This window comes from Microtus pennsylvanicus, chromosome X (assembly GCF_037038515.1).
Source record: "Microtus pennsylvanicus isolate mMicPen1 chromosome X, mMicPen1.hap1, whole genome shotgun sequence".
In the NCBI taxonomy this organism is placed as follows: domain Eukaryota; kingdom Metazoa; phylum Chordata; class Mammalia; order Rodentia; family Cricetidae; genus Microtus; species Microtus pennsylvanicus.
Genome location: NC_134601.1, coordinates 58,984,173 through 59,005,841, shown reverse-complemented (window position 1 = coordinate 59,005,841; position 21,669 = coordinate 58,984,173). Strand labels below are relative to the sequence as shown.

At 43.1% G+C, this 21,669-nt stretch overlaps 1 protein-coding gene across 9 annotated transcripts in view; it reads right to left on the bottom strand.

The window, feature by feature from the left end:
- Positions 1-21,669, bottom strand: part of LOC142840680 (E3 ubiquitin-protein ligase RLIM-like) — a 142,103-nt gene that overhangs the window by 102,074 nt on the left and 18,360 nt on the right. The window contains exon 4 of one of the 9 annotated variants that reach the window (XR_012908953.1): positions 12,055-12,176. The exons of 7 other annotated variants lie outside the window; for them this stretch is intronic. The gene's annotated coding sequence lies outside the window, so the exon portion shown is untranslated. Of the gene's footprint in view, positions 1-6,736; positions 6,932-12,054; positions 12,177-21,669 lie in introns of those variants that run through there. One more of the 9 variants, XR_012908954.1, reaches the window with a different exon arrangement.

The window sequence follows — 21,669 nt, the reverse complement described above, 5'->3', positions numbered from 1 at the left end:
GTTTCATTTTCTTAGAAACATATGCAGCAGCATTATCTGTCTGAATTTATACAGTTATAACCATGATGACTATAACTTTGAGCAAATGTGTGCTTACTGAATAAGAGTTTTCTGAACTCAAAGCACTTGCCCATTTAAATCCTAATTAGGTATCAATGGTGTGCTTTTAATATTTTAGTTTTACAAATTCTACCAAATGGAACACGTCCATCTGCCAGACTTCATTCCTTTGAGTACCTTTTTGTTGCAGAGTTTGGTTGTTTTAAAGAAGAAATAGGACCATTTCCTTGTAATTTATTTGGCTTGTTGCCACGTGATGGAAAATATTTTTCTTAAAAAAAATTGCTATTTATATGATGTGGTTTTTCTAAATTCTCAGACTTGCAACAGATTTCCTGGTTCACTTATTCAAGCCGTGAATGTTCGCTGTTTGACAGTGAAAAGCATTTTACAAGGAAAAGTAGTAATTTTCCAAAAATCCAGTGAGGTTTATCTTCCCTGGACACCTGTGACATGATATTAATGTTGGTGTGTGTATGTGTGTGTGTGTGTGTGCCCACTTCAAGTGGGCATGGGAAACAGACCAAAGTTCAAACATAGAAGTTAAAGTCCTTAGAGACTCAGCCCTCAGCTGAAGCAAAGGTAAGGGCTGGGATCATAGAGGTGTGACATCTGGTTGTCTGCTTTGGGCAGGGTACCTGGGACCTTTGGCTGGAAAGTTTGCAGACAATTCCAGAACCAGTCCATAGTTGTGAGTGGTCTCAGGCTAGTGAGAAGTCGGAGCAGACCTGTCACAGGAGTTTAATTACAGTCATCAAAAGTGCTCCTTCAGGTGCCACTTGGTAGAGATGGAGAATGTGAAAATTCTGGCAGGGTTGTCTGGAGGAAAAGGGTTTGGGCCCTTTTTCTTCTGGGCAGTCCAGACTTTCTCTATAATGAAGATGGCACCGATGCTCTATGGGTCACACTTGAACCTTAGCATCAAGATGCCAACAGAGGGTCCTTAACACGTGTTCCAGCTAGAGTGCGCCTGGCAAGATGAGTGGCCTAGGAACAATTTCTAGCCTAGATTTTGTTTCTGTGTTTTCTCTTGAATACTATATTTAATAACTGGTTTCTGAATTAGTTTTTCTGTAGAAATCTTATGCCTTTGTGGAGCTTCAAGAGGCTAATGTTGAGTCCTGCCACCTTGGAGTTTGGTGGAAAGATTTTTTTTTTTTACGCAGTGAAGAGTGGGGAGTAGGCCTGGATACCTTGGCATTCTTGATGTAACACCACCATCAAGCGGAATGACTTTCCTATTCCTGCCAACACATCAGTGTGCTGATTCTCAACAGGTCTGAAGGTGAGAGTGAGGATGCTGGGAGCCTCAGGTCCTAAGACTGAGATGAAGGGCTCGCAGGCTAGCTTGCCAGTCCTAGAGTTCACACGCCCCATGTTGTCCCCAGCCTGTACCATTCCCTGAGTATAGCTAGACACCAGAGCAATATATTCACCTACACAGGAAGTAGAGGTATTGAGATCCTGTAGCAGCCATGAATGTCAGGGTGGTGAGGGGTTCTCTGCTCAGGAGTCAGCACTTGGTGTGAAGATATGTGGGAAATTTGCAATGCCCTCGTAACATCATAAAGGAGAGTCTACCCAAGTGCTGTAAGAACAACAGGGTCCCTGATCCTTTGGGTTTCTCCCATTTTTTGGCTCCCACCTTAACAACCCCTCATTTCTTAGATCAGAGTACGGCCTCTAATACAAGCCCTTAAATAATACACGTACAAGTAATATTTTATGGACTAAGAAGGTTGTGTTTATATATTTAGGTCAACAACGAAAGAGGCATAAATTTGAGTGCTGGGAAGCAGGGAATAGTGTGACCTGTTAGAGAGGGCACTGGAAGGAGGAAACAATTTAATTATAGTTTAATAGTTTTAATTTTAAAAATAAAGGAAAGTATGTTTTTTTAAATATTTATTGATTTATTTATTATGTATACAATATTCTGTCTGTGTGTATGCCTGCAGGCCAGAAGAGGGCACCAGACCCCATTACAGATGGTTGTGAGCCAACATGTGATTGTTGGGAATTGAACTCAGGACCTTAGGAAGAGCAGGCAATGCTCTTAACCTCTGAGCCATCTCTCTAGCCCCCGGAAAGTAATGTTTTTGAAGGTTACCCTACTCAGTCTCTGGAGTCACTGAGACTAACTCTGGATGTGGTAAACTGAGGAGACTTTGGGAGGTCGATATCCCCATAGGTCAGAGCCAAAGCAAAGTTCTTACTTAGCAAAATGAATGTCAGATTTTTACTCACTTACTATGTGACTTAGAAACCAAAATGGTGGGTCTTAACTCATGAGAGTTGATAGCTGGTAACGCATTGGGGACGTTCCTCACTTTTTACATTGATTAAAACAAACCAAAAACAAACAAACCAAAGAAACATGAAGATAGGGGCCATGTTATGTAATTCTGGATATATATATTCTGCAATAAACTATTGTAGACCAGGCTAGCCTCAGACTCATAGATCCAGCTGCTGCCAAAATCCTAGAATTAAAGAATACCATACCCATCAATAAATAAGGAATCTTAAAGAAAATGTCTTAGTGGTTAAATAAAAAAAATTAAAGAAGAGCTTGGTGTCCTGAGAAATAGACCATATATTTGCTTTCTTACTGACCAATTGTCTCTTTCTACTCCATTTCTACCTTCCGTCCTTCCCTCCTTCCTTCCTTCTCCATTTCCTATTTTTCCCTTCTCTCCTTCCCTCTTCTGTCCTTCCCTTCCTCTCTCCCTCTCTGAAGGCTGACATGGTCACTGTGATGACTCTACATCGCTTTCTATTTCTCTTTGCTTTCTGTCTTCTCTGTGTTTTGGGTCTCTTTGTTCCATTTATACTTTTAATGTCCTTCCAGAGTGCTGCACCTATCAACAGCAAAGGTTCATCATTAAAGCCGAGCCTTCAACATGACCCAAGTCTACAGAGGATAGCTGCAATGATGGCATGAGGGTGGGGCATCTCGGCTGGCTTAGCCAAGTGGTGTGTAATAGCAAGGAAGAAAAGGCAGTGTCCTTCTTTACGGTGAATCTGAGTAGAGACAACCACAGTCAGCAAGGAAGGAAAACATCAGAGGAAAGGTACCATGTGGCCAGCTTTGACTACTGGTGCCTCCCTGGGTAAAGCCTCTAGCTATACACACTCACAGGCAGGTCACCACTCTGGAAAGATTCTCTGTGCTAGGCCACCTTGCTCAAGACTCCCCAAGAATATGCAGGGTAAAAGCCCAAAGTCAAGATTGGCTGTACCTTATTGAACTGCAAGGCTCAGGTTCTCCTTAAAATGATTATGAACTGCCCCCCCCCTCTCTCTCTCTCTCTCTGTGTGTGTGTGTGTGTGTGTGTGTGTGTGTGTGTGTGTCCCCTGCATTAAAAGCAAGGTCAGAAAGGGTGCAGAAGTCATGGCAGAGTACACTGCCTCTGTAATCATTATGACAGACAGACCTAAGTTCAAAGCATGAATGGCTGTGGCTCCGAGGTGTAAGTCCTTTAGGACGGTACACTCAGCAGAAGTTTATGAGGGAACATCTGGCAGGGAGAGCAGAGAACAAAGAGAAGGAGTATCCATTTCTGTCAGTTGGTGAGTATCTCTGCTTGTGACAAGCTGGCCTGGACCTTGGCTGGAAAGTACATGGAAGGTAGTAGATGGCCTGGAGCCAATAAGAAGTCAGAACATCAAGTCACATGAAACCTTAATGCCATCCTCATCCTAAGAAGTGCTTTCTCAGCTTGAGGTCAGCACAGATGGAGAATTTGAAATCACTGACAGGGCTTCTTGGTGAGGAAGAAAAGAAGTCCTTTTTTTCTAGACAATACAGAAAGTCTCAATAAGGAGGAGGACAGCCTATGCAGGCTCAGTCCTTCAGGACAGGAAGGCTTCCTGTTGCATAGTTAAAACCATTTCTCAAGGGAAAATGTTAATTCTACAATAATCCAGCAAGATCTAGCCTCTATGAATACATGGGGCATGAAATCTACATTATGGGTGTGTGTGTGTGTATGTGTGTGTGTGTGTGTGTGTGTGTGTGTGTGTTTGCCTACTGGTAGTCGTAGCCAGCCAGAAAAACAAATTCCTTTCCCAACACCTACACACATTTAGTCCTGAGTCATGTGTTCAGATCCTGGGGGAAATATCTGAAGGAAATTTGTGTTTCTGAGTTTGTCCCAATTCTGCCACAAGTGACTACCTGAGGCAGGGGTGCTGGTAGTCTGGTGTGGTGTTGACATCTTGGTAGAGGTAGTAGAACTAGGAACTCTGGGAATGTGTCTAGATGTCTCTCAGTCTATGTAAATCCCATTAGAGAGCTTTCCTTTGCCTGCCTTGAGAGACACAGAAATGGGTAGCTGGCTGGATGCACCTGATAAAGAAAGGTACAAATACAAGAATGATTCCGCACCTATTGCCAACAGGAAACAGTGGGAAAATAATAGTTGAAAATGAACGTGTGGGTTAATAACAGTGCTTGATTAAAAATAGTCAGATCATAATGAGGGCTGGCCAAGTCCGAAGAAATGATTTAGAGTCCCAGCCCAAGGCCTAGTAGGCAGGGAGCACTTGGGATGTAGGAAAAGTTGTTTTGAAATTTTCTTGTTCAGAAATCAGGATCCGGTGGAGCCCTACCTTTCAGCAAAGTAATAGGAGGAGTCAACCCAAACTCATGCATGATGTGGAAGATGGCCCAGAGCATCCATTTGAATGCACAGCCAGGGTGATCAGTCAACAGGCTGAGGTCTCTACACAAGACGACCAAAGTGTTTGGGTGGTAACTGCCTGGCTATGTTGGTCCTGGCTGTGGTGTAAGGAGCTAAGGAACTCACAATGAAACTTCTCGTGTAACTCAGTCTCATTTCTCTAGATATGAATCCATCCCTAGTCTTAGGCTCTGTGTGGGTAGGTGTTATCTGTCTTGTGCCAACGGCTCATATTCTTCTCTGTCCCATGCACTTTCCCTGTCAGGAGCATCCTGTGTGCCTGTTAGAGGAGGGGGTCAGCTAACCTTGAATGTAAAGCCTAGGTAAGTCATGGTTTTCCAGAACCTGCACAACGATGGAAAGCCTGGACACATATTGGATACCACTGACTCTAGAGTCAGGATCTTAGCTGAGGCTCCTGCACACATGTGCCAGATAGAGTTTCCTCCTTGTCTCTAGAGATACGGGCCATGTTCCGCACTGAGTTGAGTGTCTGGCCAAAGTTTTGTTTCTGTGGCTTCTCCTGACTCCTGCATGAAGTGTTGGCTTTTCCAATTTAGTTTTTCTATATGGCGATTATGCCTTCAGGGTGTGACATACCCTGCGATGAAGTGACTGAATATTGTGCAGTGAAGACCCTGTTCTGTGACAACCTCGTCTCCCCTGCCCCTTCTCCCCCTTCCTGTGAGAGCATGGGATCCTTACTGAAAGACTCCAAGACCCACCTGGGCACAAATGTCCAAAATTGAATTCAGCTACATTGAACTGGAGTAGAAAGGAGTTGGCCTTTTTTTTTTCTCTCAGAAAAGGGTGGAGGGAGAAAAGCTGGAGGAAGTACACCTAAGCACTCTTTCTGAAACACTGCTATAATGCGGAATTGCTTTCGTGTTCCAGGCAACACCTCAGAGTGTGGTTTCACCTCAGATCTTGGTATGAAGGAATAAGGGGGCATGGGGACTCTGTTTCCCAGACTGAGGTGAAGGAGTCTCTAGCCAACATTCCAGCACTAGGAAAATCCAGGGTCCAGGTCATCTGTGTGGCTGTCTCAAACTATCCCCTGGGGTTTGCTATGCTGTAGAGCAATAGTCAGAGGTATGCAGGAAGTGTAGGCTTGGATTTTCTATGGCAGCCATGTTTGTCAGGGTCCAGAGGATCAACTTGCCAGGAGCTAGCTGCTTTAGAGCAGCTAATGTGTGAGACCAGCCTGTGACTCCTTCACATCCTCTTATGACCGTCAGTGAGTGAGGACAGCCCAAGTGCTGTGGGCACAACATGGTACCTGGCTTCATCATTTTTTTAAATTCTTATGTGCATCTACCACTTAATTCCTGGAATAAGATATGGCTTTTGAGTGTCTGGTGTCTGCTTATGGGCTTGGGAAATGTCCAGATTTCCACATGTCTTCATATTTGTCAGTCCTTTCCTTTCTTCATTTCCTTCTTTCTCCATAAGTCCTTCCTTATGCATCCCTTCCTTCTTTCACATTCTGCTTTTACACTAGCTCTTTCCATCCTATGCTCCCATCCCCATTCTGTTCTCTATGATTCATTTTCTTTGCTTCCACACAACCTATGCTATGAAATACACATTACTGTGGCCATGTGTGTATGTGTGTGTGCGTATGTATGTATGTGTGTGTATAAAATTACTTTCCTTCTCAAAGGTTCACCCGTAGCCAGAGTTGTCCAAGATTGGTCTATGTCATCTTGAAGTCTATCATCAAATCCTTGACATGCTTCTTTCTATTTTTTTCCTCAGAGGAAGGTAGAGGGTAACAATGAGAAGAAGGGTCCCTGGCGTTGTTGGGGCAATACTGCCATCAAGTGGAATTGCTTTCCAATTTTTTTAATTTATTTATTTATTAAAGATTTCTGTCTCTTTCCCGCCACCGCCTCCCATTTCCTTTCCCCTCCACCAATTAAGTCCCCCCCAGCCCGAAGAGCAATCAGGGTTCCCTGCCCCGTGGGAAGTCCAAGGAACCCCCACCTCCAACCAGGTCTAGGAAGTTGAGCATCCAAACTGCCTAGGCTCCCACAAAGCCAGTACGTGCAGTAGGATCAGAAACCCATTGCCATTGTTCTTGAGTTCTCAGTAGTCCTCATTGTCCGCTATGTTCAGAGAGTCCGGTTTTATCCCTTGCCAGCATCTTGGGGATCTGTTTCTTAGCATGTCTGCTGGTGAGGGAGCTAGGAAAGAACACATGAGGACGCTGGCTTAAATTCTGAGTGAAGGGGACTCTAGCCAGTCGTGAGGTAACCCATTGTCCAGGTAACTGCTACAGCTGCTTCCTTGTAAGCCTCTGAGGATTACCCTGCCTCACAGCAATATCCAGAGCATGCAGTGGAAGGATGTGTCCTGTTTTTGTATCTATTCTGTTACCTTCTGTCATTTATAGGCAAATTGAATCCATTGATACTAAGGGATATTAATGACCAGGGACTGTTAATTCCTGTTATTTGGGGGGTTTATTGGGGGTGGTGGTAATGTGTTGTGTGTTTCCCATTTTTGGGATTTGCTGGTGTGAGCTTATCTATTGTCTGTTTTCATGAGTGTAGCTAACTTCCTTGGGTTGAAATTTTCCTTCTACTACTAGAAGTAGGGCTGGATTTATAGACAGGTATTGTTTCAATTTGGTTTTGTCATAGAATATCTTATTTCTCCTACTATGGTGCTTGAAAGCTTTGCTGGGTATAGTAGTCTGGATTTACATCTGTGGTCTCTGTAAAATGTCTATCTAGGATCTTCTGGCTTTCCTAGTCTCCAGTAAGAAGTCCAGGGTAAGTCTGACAGGTCTGCCTTTATATGGTATGTGACCATTTTCCTTTGCTTAATATTTCCTTTCCTTGATATTCTTTCTTTATACTATTGTTTAGTGTTTTGATTATGATGTTGCAAGGGGACATTTTTGAAGGGTTCAGTTTATTTGATGTTCTGTAAGCTTCTTGTATTTTCATGAGCATATTCTTCTTAAGGTTGGGAAAATTTTCTTCTATGACTTTGTTGATTATATTTTATGTCTTTGAATTGGAATTCTTCCTCCTATCCCTATTATTCTTAGGTTTTGCCTTTTCATGGTGTTCCAGATTTCCTGAATGTCTTAAGAATTTGTTGACTTTAGGAGCCAATGAACTCCGCCAGAGCAGGCCTGAGCCAGCAACCTCCACAGGAGCAGGTACAAGTGAGCAACCTCCCAGGATTCAGCCAGTGGCCTCCACAGGACTGGGTCTCAACTAGTGATCTCTCCTGAGCCAGTAGAGGCCTGACCTCTCTGGGACCAGGCCAAAGCCAGCAACCTCTGCAGAACGGGGCCCAAGCCTGAGCCAGTGACCTGCATGGGATCAAACTCAAGCCGGCGACCTCCATAGGACTGGGATCAAATCAGTGACTTTCACCAGGGAAGGACCAAGCCAGCAACATCTGTGGGAACAGGTATGAGCAAGAGACCTGCAAGGGAGCAAATCTGAGCCAGCAACCTCTGTGGGACCAGCAACTTCTATGGGAGCAGACCAGAGCCAGGAACCTCCATGGGAGCAGGCCCAAGACAACAACCTCCTTGAGAGCAGGCCCAAGTGAGTGGAAACAGGCCTGAATGACCTCCTGGATTTCAGAGAGAACTCCAGGAGTGCTGAGTGACCTACGGGAATGCCAAGTGACCCCTGGGAATGCCAAGAAACATCTGAGGTGACTGAAATCATGGCCCTGACTCCACTATGAGGAGCAACCATCTGAGCCTTGGCTCCACAGGATCCCGGAAGAGAAATCACAAGAGACATAATGCCAACTATACCAATCAGAGGAAAAGATGGGTAGACAATAAGGTAAGAGCATACTCAATACCACAAAGACCAACATGGCACCAGCAAAAACTTTTGGCTCTACAACAGCAAGACTTGAACTGACCAATACAGATGAAGTAGAAGATATTGATCTAAAAATAACTTTAGGAGAATGTTTGAGGCCCATAAAGAGGAAATGAAAAATTCTCTCAAAGAAATCAAGGAAAGGGCAATCAAAAAATTGGAAGAAATTAAAAAAAAGAACTTAAATAAAACCAGGAAATACAATCAAACAGGTGAAAGAAATCATTCAAAATTTGAAAACTGGAAAAGAAACAATAAGGAAAACATAGTACAAGAGAAATCTGGAAATGGAAAAAAATAGGAAAATGATCAGGAAGCACAAATGCAAGCATAAATAGCAGAATACAAAAGATGGAAGACAGAATCTCAAGCTTTGAAGATACAATAGAAGAAATAGGCTCATAAGTCAAAGAAAACATTAAATCTAGCAAAAGCATAGCACAAAATATACAGGAAATGTGGGACAACATGAAAAGACCAAAGCTAAGAATAATAGGAGTAGAAGAATTAGAAGAAGTTTAACTCAAAAGCACAGAAAATATATTCAACAAAATCATAGGAAACTTTACCAATCTAAAGAATGATATGCATATGAAGATACAAGAAACTTACATAACACCAAATAGACTGGACCAAAAGAAAAGGTTCCCTCACCACATAATAATCAAAGCATTAAACACACAGAACAAAGAAAGAATATTAAGAGCTGCAAAAGAAAAAGGGCAAGTAACATATAGAGGTATACCTATCAGCATTATACCTGATTCTCAATGGAAACAATGAAAGCAAGAAATTCCTGGTCAAGCATTATGCAGACATTAAGAGGCCATGGATGCCATACCAGACTAATATACCCAGCAAAACTTTCAGTCACCATAGACAGACAAAGCAAATATTCTCTGACAGAACCAGATTTAATCAATACTTAGCCACAAACCCAGCCCTACACAAAGTACTAGAAGAAAAACTCCAAACCAAGGAAATCATTTACATCCACAAAAACACAAGCAATAGATGATCTCACAGCAGCAAATCCCAAACCATCCACAAAAACACAAGCAATAAATGATCTTACAGCAGCAAATCCCAAAGAAGAAAAAAAAATACACACACAATAACATCACCAAGTCGGGCAGTGGTGGCACGTGCCTTTAATCCCAGCACTTGGGAGGCAGAGGCAGGCGGATCTCTTTGAGTTTGAAGCCAGCCTGTCTACAAGAGCTAGTTCCAGGACAGGCTCCAAAGTTATAGAGAAACCCTGTCTCAAAAAACAAACAAACAAATAAATAAATAAATGAATAAATAAATAAATAACATCACCAACTATGAAAACTAAAATAACAGGAACTAGCAATCACTGGTCATTAATATTCCTTAATGTAAATGGACCCAATAGCCTATAAAGAAACACAGGCTAACAGATTGGATACAAAGCAGAATTCATCCTTCTGCGGAATACATGAAACATACCTCAACCTCAAAGACAAACATCACCTCAGAATAAAAAGTTGGGAATTTTTTTTCAATTAAGTATACCTAAAAAACAAACTGGTAAGCTATACTAATATCTAACAACATAGACATTGAACTAAAATCAATCAAAACACACAAAGAAAGACATTTCATATTTGGCACAGGAAAAATCCATCCAGAGGAAATCTCAGTATTGAACATTTATACCACAAATACAAGGGCAGCCTCATTTGTAAGAGAAAAAAAAAACCACTACTAAAGCTGAAATCATACATTAATCCCCACATACTAACAGTGGGAGACGTCAATACCCCACTCTCACCACTGGACAGGCCAACCAGGCAGAAAACTAACAGAGAAATAAAGGAACTAACCGATGTTATCATTCAAATGTATCTATCAGACATCTGTAGATCATTCCATCCAAACATAAAAGCATATACCTTCTTCTCCCCAACTCATGAAGCCTTCTGTAAAATTGACCACATACTCTGTTACAAAGAAAACCTCAACAGAATAAAAAAAATGGAATAACCCCATGCATATTATCAGATCACTATGGCTTAAAATTAGAATTCATCAGGAACACTAATTTCAGAAGACTCACAAGAACATGCAAATTAAACAATGCTCATCTGAATCACCAATGGTTCAAGAAAGAAATTAAAGACTTTCTAAAATTCAATGAAAATGACCATAAAACATACCCAAATTTATGGGACATGATGAAAGCAATGCTAAGAAGAAATTTCATAGTACAAAATGCCTACATAAAGTACCTGAAAAAATCCCATACATTTAGAATAACACCAGAAAACTCTAGAACAAAAAGAAGTAAACTCACCCAGGAGGACTAGACGGTAGTCTAAGGTAACCTCCCCAGTAATGGATCTCTTTCATTTTAGTTGATAGATAGACTGGTGTGGGACATTTTATGTATTCTCTCAATCATATTTTAAATAAACACTGATTGGCCAGGCAGGAAGTATAGGCGGGAAAACCAGACAGGAAGTAGCGGTGACAGAAGAATTCTGGGAAAAGGAGGAAGTTGATTCCTCCCAGTCCTGCACAAACCACCAAGGAAGCAGGATGTGACCTGCCAACTGAAAAAGTACCAAGTCATATGGCAAAAACAGATCAGAATAATGGGTTAATATAAGCTACAAGAGCTAATAAGTAGCCTGAGCTAATGGGCCAAACATCTTTATAACTTATAGAGATCTTTGCGTGATTTTCTTTGAGACTTGCCAACTGTGGGGAACAGGGCAGGAAATAAATCCCAACAATCAGGCCCTCATGTTACAAATGGTGCCCACGTGGATAACTGCATCCACAGAAAGCCTGAGAAAGCTTGAGAAAGACTAGAGTAAAGCATTTCGGTTTTCAGCTGTAGCAGGAAAAAAGCTGCACTGTTTTAAAATGCTGGCTTTCTGGGCCATCCTGCCAGGGAAAAGGCTGACTGTTTCAAGCAGGTTTTCCCAACTATGGAGCTATGGACACACTATTGCAGCTTGCTTCAACAACCTTGAAACGCCATAGAGTTGTGGCAAACAGCATGGCTACAACCGGTCCCTCCACCATGAGGGTAGAATTTCATAAGCTAAGGAATGGGCTGGATCTAGTCGTCAAAGTCACGGCTTTAATCTTCTCCATATTCCTTAGCAAATTAAAGACCCATGTGGTCAGAAAAAGAGAGATATACAGTAAAGAGAGATTCAAAGAGGAAGAAAACCCCTAAATGGTTTACAGTGTTAAAAATATATACAGGCTAAAGGTTAAAATTCAGAAAGAAAAGAGAGAGAGAGAGAGAGAGAGAGAGAGAGAGAGAGAGAGAGAGAGAGAGAGAGAGAGAAAGAAAGAAAGAAAGAGTGAGTGAGTAGCTGGTTGTGGTGGTGCAGGCCGGTAGAATTTGCCTGGGAGGCAGAGACATACTTTCCTGCTAACTCACCATTAGGTGTAGGAAATCTCATTCTTACCATGTACCAAGGCTGGGTTCTGTTTTCCCAAATATTCCACTGGTGGGATAGTCATCACAAAGGTGGAGGGGTCCTTTCTTGAACTGGCCCTGGGTGTTCTCTGGGACTACTGAGCAAGGTAGCTACGGAAAGAGACACCTTTAAGAGTAGTGACTTGTTTGTATGTAAGTTTTTACAACTCAGTTAGTTTTGCTAAGAAGGCTCTGGCAGTGAAACCAAGGGCCTCTTTTGCAGCTCACATTTGCTTGACTGTGGCTTTCTCTACTCAGATTCACCTTAAGAAAAAACACTGCCTTACATTTCTTGCTGTTACACACTTGAATCACAATACAAAGATACCTGGCCTGATCCCCATATCTGTAGTTATTACCTATATCTGTGGGCTGTATTTGGGTACTTAGTTTTGTTAGTGAACTCTTGGATGACAGGTTGTGGATGGAACTCTACCTGTCACAGTCCTTTGGAGCCCCCTTCATTTCTGTATTTGGGCCAGAGTCCCAAGCATTCCTCATCACCTCACCCAGACTTGCTGAGAAAAATCACATTAAGGTTTTGTCAAAAGCAGCAACACAGTTCTGATGGATGGCCGTATTAGATAAAAACATTGCTTTCTTTGGGATTCCAGTGGTGGGAAAAACATTGCCAAGGTAGACTGTTACCAGGGCTGCTCCCTCTGTCCTGCCATGAATGAGAGCAAGAGAGAGAGAGAGAGAGAGAGAGAGAGAGAGAGAGAGAGAGAGAGAGAGAGAGAGAGAGAGAGAGAGAGAGATGGTTGAAAAAGATATAATAGAAATGATAGAGAAGGAGGTGATAGAGATGATAGAGAAAGATTATAGATAAAGAAGACAGTGATGATAGGGAAAGAGATGGTAGGTAGATGAAAGAGAAAGAGTTGAAAGAGAAAGAGATGATAGATAGACAATATAGAGAAAGGTGGTGACAGAGATGATAGAGATAGGTAATAGAGATGATACAGAGATAACAGAGAGAGATGATAGATTATGATGCTAGAGATGCTGAAAAGACATGACAGAGAAAGATCGAGAGTAGAGATAGAAACAGATGGAGCGAGAACTAGATAGATATATATATAGAGAGAGAGATAGAGAACAGCAAGCAACATGCCATGCTACCTCAAGGTAATGGAGTTCTATCCTGGCCGCTATTGCCAGATATAGGTCTTGGAACCTTACCCTTGAGATCTGGCCTACTCTGTTTCACTGCACTGAGATACTCTTCCACAAGGACAGGGCCCTCTCTAAAGGCATAAGAGGCACACAGGAAAATAAATTAGAAGTCTCCTCACTATATACAAGAGTCAATAGAAGCCACAGAAACAAATTATTGGGTACAGACTGGTTCTAGGGCTAAGCAAAGTATCCCACATATCCACCAGAAACATTTTAGATGGCACATGTATAGAGGACCCTCAGCTGTCAACTTGACTGGGGGCTCAAGACTGATGTACGGAGAATATAAGACTGAACTTCCAGAAACCAACCTCCTCATGATTGAGACTTTCTATACTGCCAGACAAAAAGGACTCTTCCCCTTTAATTCCATAAAGTCCCGACAGAGCTTTCAAACTTTCCATCTCTTCAAAGCTCCAGATAAAGGAGCACTTTAATGATGGAAATTGAACACTTTGTGACTGGACTGATGTGACCTCTCACTGACCCGAGGTCACCCACACATATGCACTGCTCCTGGCACCTTCAACATATATACTTTCTAGACAAATATCCCAGGAAGCATATCACAGACAAAGATACCCACCTCATGAAAAGACTACATTCACTCCTCTACAATGCCAGGATTTCTGAATAGATGCACCTACTATCCTGAGGCCTGAGTGCATAAAGAGCTTACGGTTCAAACCATCAGCCTTCAAGAACTAGTAGATACAAGATACTCTGCCACCATGGTGTCTGAACCACTATGGTAATAATTCTTCTGCAGGGTAAACACTTTTAACATACAAACCCACACATATACCACCTTAAAGTGTAGTGAACCATAGCCAATTTACCAACTGCCAAAAGAGGTACCTGCTTTACCCATAATTCCACTGGTTGGATTCAAACCTGCTTCCCACTTAGGGCAGTCATCAATGGGAGAGAAGAATGTTACTTAAGATTTAACTAAAAATTTTATGGGACTTGGAGCAACGTTTCTAGGAAGGAGTGGCCTCCAAGAGTGGTGACCTCCTTATAAGACAGTCTTGCAGCCAGTGGGTTTGGTCAAGGAGGCACTGGTAGTGAAAGCTGTCCACATGGCAGCTTTCCTGTCTCACATCTGCCTTCCTTGTTGACTGAGCTTCCTACTAAAGAAGAACTTGGCCTTCACCTTCTTTCTGCTCACTCATTGGCTCACATGACAAAGATGCCCACCTGCATTTCACCCGTTAATGCCTGCAATTCACATTCGAGTTTGTTCCCCACACCATAGATTTTGCTGGGCACCTGGTTTTGATGCTGAACACCTGACTGGGAATTATAGCACACTGAGCTGTAACTGAAATCCTCAGTGACAGGAGATAATAAAGAAAACAAAAAGAAAGTCAAAATTCAGGAAAGACACATGGAAGCAACTGAACATGAAGCAGAGAGCAGACTGGGGATGTCAGTAGTAAAGGAGGGAGTGGAAAAGGATCATAGGAAAGAAGAAAGGGATGCAATGACGATGGATTGAGGGAGAAAGAAGGGAATGAAGAAATGAAAGAAGGACTGACTGAGAAATAGCTAAACTCTTGGTAATATTTCTGGAGCCCTCCAAGCCCATGAACAGAGTCCAGGATCCCAAGGGCAGTGTCTATTCCAAAAATTGAGGGGCAAGTACAGGTGAAGTTCAAAAAATATACAAGAAGAAGGGGAACATGAACTCACTGGCGCTCAATCTGTCTCTGATCCTGGATGCTTTGTACACACATCTGCACTATGGCTACTGACTCCTGGGTAGAGAGCCCCTCCCCACCCTGACAAACATGGCTGTCACAGAAAATCCAAGCCTGTATTTCCTGTGTAGCTATGATTGTTGCTCTGCAGTACAGCAAGCCTCTGGCAATGGTGTTAGCTGGAGTGGGCTAACTGAAACCGCTGTTACTTTACTCTTTGGAACAGATTCCTCGATAAATTCTTCATTCAATTCCTCCCCTCACTTTTTGAGAGAAAGAACACTGAGGTGTTGGTGGGAATAGTAAAGAAACACCGCGTGAGGGCAGTGTTGCACCAACATGATCAAGGTATCAGGTTTCCTGGGCATCACCCTCCACCCTTCTCTGATTAAAACCTAATAATAATAACAACAGTAAAACAATATGCCATTAGATTCCAAGATGGGTGAGTTCAATCTTGGACTCATTTAGCCAGAGACAGACCTTGAAGCCTTAGAATCTTACTCTATGGGTATTGTATGGGAAGTCACAGACCCCACTCCAACACAAGGACAGGACATGCTCTCAAGAACTAAGGATCATACAGAAACACTGAATTGGGAACCCTCAATGAGAAGCATGAGTGAGAAGAAGGCACAGTAAGAAAATCTTGGGCAGAAACTGGACATTGGCCTGAACACAACCCCCTATATCCTGCAAGGAACAAGTTAACTGACCCACATGTCCATGGCACTCAGGGGGAATGTTGAAGATGGGTCTTAGGGTAACCCATAGAGTGCCCAGTCCTCTTGCGGGTGTGCAAACATTATATAGACATTCCACAAGCCAATTTCTATTTCAAGGTTGCCCGACCTCTCCTCACACACACACACACACACACACACCAGACTCCTGACTGGGAGATCACATAGGACAGAGGGAGGTGGGCAGTTTGCACAAGGGAGATGTCACCTACACACACGCGCCATAGGACCAGCAACGTTAGGGCTCCACCTGATCCTGATTTCTGAACAAGAAAATTTCAAAAGAAGAACCTTTCGTCCATCCCAAGTGCTCCCTGCCTACTAGGCCTTGGGCTGGGACTCTAAATCATTTCTTTTAACTTATCTAGCTGCCATTAAGATCTCACTATTTGTAATCAATCACTGTTATTAACCCACACATTCATTTTCAACTATTATTTTCCCAATGTTTCCTGTCTGCAATAGGTGCGGAATCATTCTTGTATTTGTACCTTTCTTTATCTGGTGCATCTAGCCAGCTACCCATTTCTGTGTCTCTCAAGGCAGGCAAAGGAAAGCTCTCCAATGAGATTTACACAGACCGAAAGGCATCTAGACACATTTCAGAGTTCCTAGTTCTACTACCTCTACCAAGATGTCAACACCACACCAGACTACCAGCACCCCTGCCTCAGGTAGTCACCTGTGGCAGAATTGGGACAAACTCAGAAACACAAATTTCCTTCAGATGTTTCCCCCGGGGTGTGAACACATGACTCAGGACTAAATGCGTGTAGGTGTTAGGAAAGGAATTTGTTTTTCTGGCTGGCTACGACTACCAGTAGGCAAACACACACACAACATAATGGAGATTTCATGCCCCATGTATTCATAGAGGCTAGATCTTGCTGGATTATTGTAGAATTAACATTTTCCCTTGAGAAATGGTTTTAACTATGCAACAGGAAGCCTTCCTATCCTGAATGACTGAGCCTGCATAGGCTGTCCTTCTTATTGAGACTTTCTGTATTGTCTAGAAGAAAAGGACTTCTTTCCTTACTCACCAAGAAGCCCTGTCAGTGATTTCAAACTCTCCATCTGTGCCGACCTCAAGCTGATCATGCCCTCCTTATGATGAGGGTGGCATTAAGGTTTCAAGTGACTTGATGCTCTGACTTCTTATTGGCTCCAGGCCATCTACTACCTTCCATGTACTTTCCAGCCAAGGTCCAGGCCAGCTTGTCACAAGCAGAGATACTCACCAACTGACAGAAATGGATACTCCTTCTCTTTGTTCTCTGCTCTCCCTGCCAGATGTTCCCATAGAAACTTCTGCTGCGTGTACCGTCCCTAAAGGGCTTACACCTTGGAGCCACAGCCATTCATGCTTTGAACTTCGGTCTGTCTGTCATAATGACTACAGAGGCAGTGTACTCTGCCATGACTTCTGCACCCTTTCTGACCTTGCTTTTAATGCAGGGGACACACACACACACACACACACACACACACAGAGAGAGAGAGAGGGGGGGGGCAGTTCATAATCATTTTAAGGAGAACCTGAGCCTTGCAGTTCAATAAGGTACAGCCAATCTTGACTTTGGGCTTTTACCCTGCATATTCTTGGAGAGTCTTGAGCAAGGTGGCCTAGCACAGAGAATCTTTCCAGAGTGGTGACCTGCCTGTGAGTGTGTATAGCTAGAGGCTTTACCCAGGGAGGCACCAGTAGTCAAAGCTGGCCACATGGTACCTTTCCTCTGATGTTTCCCTTCCTTGCTTGACTGTGGTTGTCTCTACTCAGATTCACCATAAAGAAGGACACTGCCTCTGCTCCTTGCTATTACACACCACTTGGCTAAGCCAGCCGAGATGCCCCACCCTCATGCCATCATAGCAGCTATCCTCTGTAGACTTGGGTCATGCTGAAGGCTCGGCTTTAATGATGAACCTTTGCTGTTGATAGGTGCAGCACTCTGGAAGGACATTAAAAGTATAAATGGAACAAAGAGACTCAAAACACAGAGAAGACAGAAAGCAAAGAGAAATAGAAAATGATGCAGAGTCATCACAGTGACCATGTCAGCCTTCCGAGAGGGAGAGAAGAAGGGAAGGACAGAAGAGGGAAGGAGAGAAGGGAAAAGTAGGAAATGGAGGAGGGAAGGAGGGAAGGAAGGGAGAAATGGTGTAGAAAGTTGGCAGTTGACCAGGAAGAAAGCAAGGACTGATTGAAAAATATATGGCCTATTACTCAAATTTCTCAGGACACTCAAGTGCTTTATTTTTTAATTACTCACTAAGATACTTTCATTACAATTCCTCCTTTATTGATGGGTGTGATGTCCTTTAATCCTAGGATTTTGGAGGCAGCTGGATCTAAGACTCTAAGGCTAGCCTAGTCTACAATAGTGAATTCCAGATCATCCAGAATTACATAATAAGACCCCTATCTTCATGTTTCTTTGGTTTGTTTGTATTTGTTTGGTTTTGTTTTAATCAATGTGAAAAGTGAGCAACATTCCCAATGAGTTACCAGCTGTCAACTCTCATGAGTTAAGACCCACTGTTTTGGTTTCTAAGTCACATAGTAAGTCTATAAAAATCTGACATTCATTTTGCTAAGTAAGTACTTTGCTTTGGCTCTGACCTATGTGGATATCGACCTCACAGAGACTCCTCAGTTTACCACATCCAGAGTCACAGTGACTCCAGAAACTTATTATGGCAATCTTCAAAAACATTCCTTTCCTTTATTTTTGAAATTAAGATATAATTAAATTGTTTCCTCCTTCCTATGTCCCTTCTAACAGGTCACACTATTCCCTGCTTCGCTACTCTCAAATTCATGGGCTCTTTCATTGTTGACCTTAATATATAAACACAACCTTCTTAGTCCATGAAATATTACTTGTATGTGTATTATTTAAGGGCTTTTATTAGAGGCCAGACTCTGACTCTAAGAAATGAGGGTTGTTAACTTGGGAGCCAAAACATAGCAAACCCGGAGGATCAGGGACCCTGTTGTTCTTACAGCACTTGGGTAGACTCTCCTTTATGATGTTAGGAGGGCATTGCAAATTTCCCACATATCTTCACACCAAGTGCTGACTCCTGAGCAGAGAACCCCTTTCCACCCTGACATATATGGCTGCTACAGGATCTCAATACCTCTACTTCCTGTGTAGGTGAATATATTGCTCTGGCTTCTAGCCATACTCAGGGGATGGTACTGGCTGGAGCCAACATGCGTCATGTGAACCTCAGCTAACTCTAGAAATGGCAAGCTAGCCTAAGTGTCTTTCATTTCAGTCTTGGGACCAGAGGCTGCCAGCATCCTCACTCTCACCTTCAGACCTGCTGAGAAACAGCACACTGAGGTGTTGGCAGGAATAGGAAAGTGATTCTACTTGATGGCAGTGTTACACCAAGAATGCCAAGGTAGCCAGGACCACTTCCCCATTCTTCACTGATTAAAAAAAATCTTTCCATTAAACTCCAAGGTGGCAGAACTCAACATTAGCCTCTTGAAGCTCCACAAAGGCATAAGAGATCTATAGAAAAACTAAATGGGGAATCCTGTCATTAAATAGAGAATTCAGGAGAAACCACAGAAACAAAATCTAGGCTAGAAATTGTTCCTAGAGCTGAGTACAGCACCAATCATCTTGCCAGGCACACTCTAGCTGAAACACATGTTCAGGACCCTCGGTTGGCATCTTGACGTTAAGGGTCAAGTGTGACCCATAGAGCATCGGTGATTGAGACTCTAGAGGCCACCTTTATTATTGAGAAATTCTGGACTGCCCAGAAGAAAAAGGACTCAATCCCTTTTCCTCCAGACAACCCTGCCAGAACTTTCACATTCTCCATCTCTACCAAGTGGCAGCTGAAGGAGCACTTTTGATGGGTGTAATTGAACTCCCTGTGACTGGTCTGCTCCGAATTCTCACTGGCCTGAGACCACTCACAACTATGGATTGGTTCTGGAATTGTCTGCAAACTTTCCAGCTAAAGGTCCCAGGTACCCTGCCCAAAGCAGACAACCAGATGTCACACCTCTATGATCCCAGCTCTCACCCACCTGTGCTTCAGCGGAGGGCTAGGTCTAAGGGTTTTAACTTCAGATCAACAGCCCCCTCTATGTTTGATCTTTGATCTGTCTTCCATGCCCACTACAAGTGAGATGCTTTGCCATCATGTCTGGACCTTCAATGACCTTTTCTACAAATGACACCCTCAGAATAACCTCTCTTACATGCAGATGCACACACCAGCATACCATCAAGTCCAGAAAAAGCATAGTCATCCTCTACTACTTGCTAAAGTTGAGCCTGACTGTACCCATAATTTCTCTGGTTGATGACAGAACTCCTTCCCATTTTTGACAGCCATCACAAACTATGTGTGGGGAGGAGCTTTCTTGATCTTGATCCTGGATATTCTCTGGCACTCCTGAGCAAGTTGACCTAGGGGGAAAAAGTCTCCAAGAGGGGTAACCTGCTTTATGTTCATTTTATAGCTAGTGGGTCTGGTCAATGGGTCACTGGCATTGAAACCAGTCATTATGGCACCTTTTTTGTCTCACAAGTACCTTCGTTTTGACTCAGAACCACCCTAAGGAAGAACTCTGCCCTCCACTTTCTCTTACATAATCGGTTGTCTCACCGATAAGAATGCTACACTTGAGTCCTATCCTTGCAGTTATTTCCCATACAGTTGGATTGTGATGGGGTCCTGGCTTTAATGGTGAACTCTAAGCTGATAGATAAAGGACATTGGATTCTCAGTGCAGAATTCCTGGAGACAGCAAAGTACAAAGTACAAAGGGAATGAAAAGAAGGCCAAAACACAGAAAAGATGAAAACAAGGAGGAACAGGGAGGAAAGGAGGCAGAGAGGAACAGCTGAGGGAATCAGAATTGGGAGGCAGGGAGTGAGGGAAGAAGGACAGAAGGAAGGAATGGAAGAAGGGAGAGTTGGAGGGAGGGAGGAAGAAAGGAAAGAAGGATTAAAGGTCTGACAGACAGATGACCTCTTGGCTGCATTTCTGTGGGTCCCCCAAGTCCATGAACAGAGATAAGATCCTCAAATATTGATTCTGATTTCAGGAAATAGAAGCAAATACAGTTGAGAGTTCAAAAACTGTCAAGAAGCCGGGGACCCTGTTGTAACCTTGCGCATAGAGACAGACTCTGCTCCTTGATGCTAGGAGGATATGAGAGAATCACAAGCAGGTTGTTCACTTATCTGCTCCAAGGCCACTGACTCCTGGGCGGAGAGCTCCTTACACCCTGACAGACATGGCTGCCACCGAATATCTAAGCCTGCAATTTCTGTGTTGCTGTGATGATTGCTCTGGGATACAACAGGCCCAGGGTCTGGCAATGGTGAGGCCCTCACTCATTAGCTAAACTGGGATAATGGGAAACCCCTTTGGTTCTGTCTTTGGAACATAGTCCCCATTTATTCCGTACTCCCTTACCCCTAGACCTGCTGAGAAAAAGCACACTGATGTGTTGGCAGAAGCAAGAAAACAATTTTGCTTAATGGCAGTGTTATACCAAGAATGCCAAGGGACCCTTCTTTCAGGGTTTCTTCCTCCAGCCTTCTCTGAAGGAAAAAAGGTCAACAACTTCCCACGAGATTCCAAAATGACAGTTAAGTCTTGACATCTTTTGATCAGAAATAGGCCTTGAAGTCTTATTATATGAATACTGGGCATGGGGGGCAGGGTTGGTTCACAGACCTCACAGGGTCCTTAACCCCATTGTATGAAGATCATTAAGCACCAGAGGCATGGTCTAACCTCAAGGTCTAAGTGCCAGACAGGAAAACTAAACTTGGAACCCCAAAACTGGAAGCAAGCATCAGGAAAAGCCACAGAATCAAACCTTGGGCAGAAAATGGGCCCAGGGATGAGTACAGGCCCTATCATAGCTTGCCAGGAATAGTATAAATGGCAAATGTGTGCAGGGCACTCTGATACCGAGGTTTAAGCGTAACC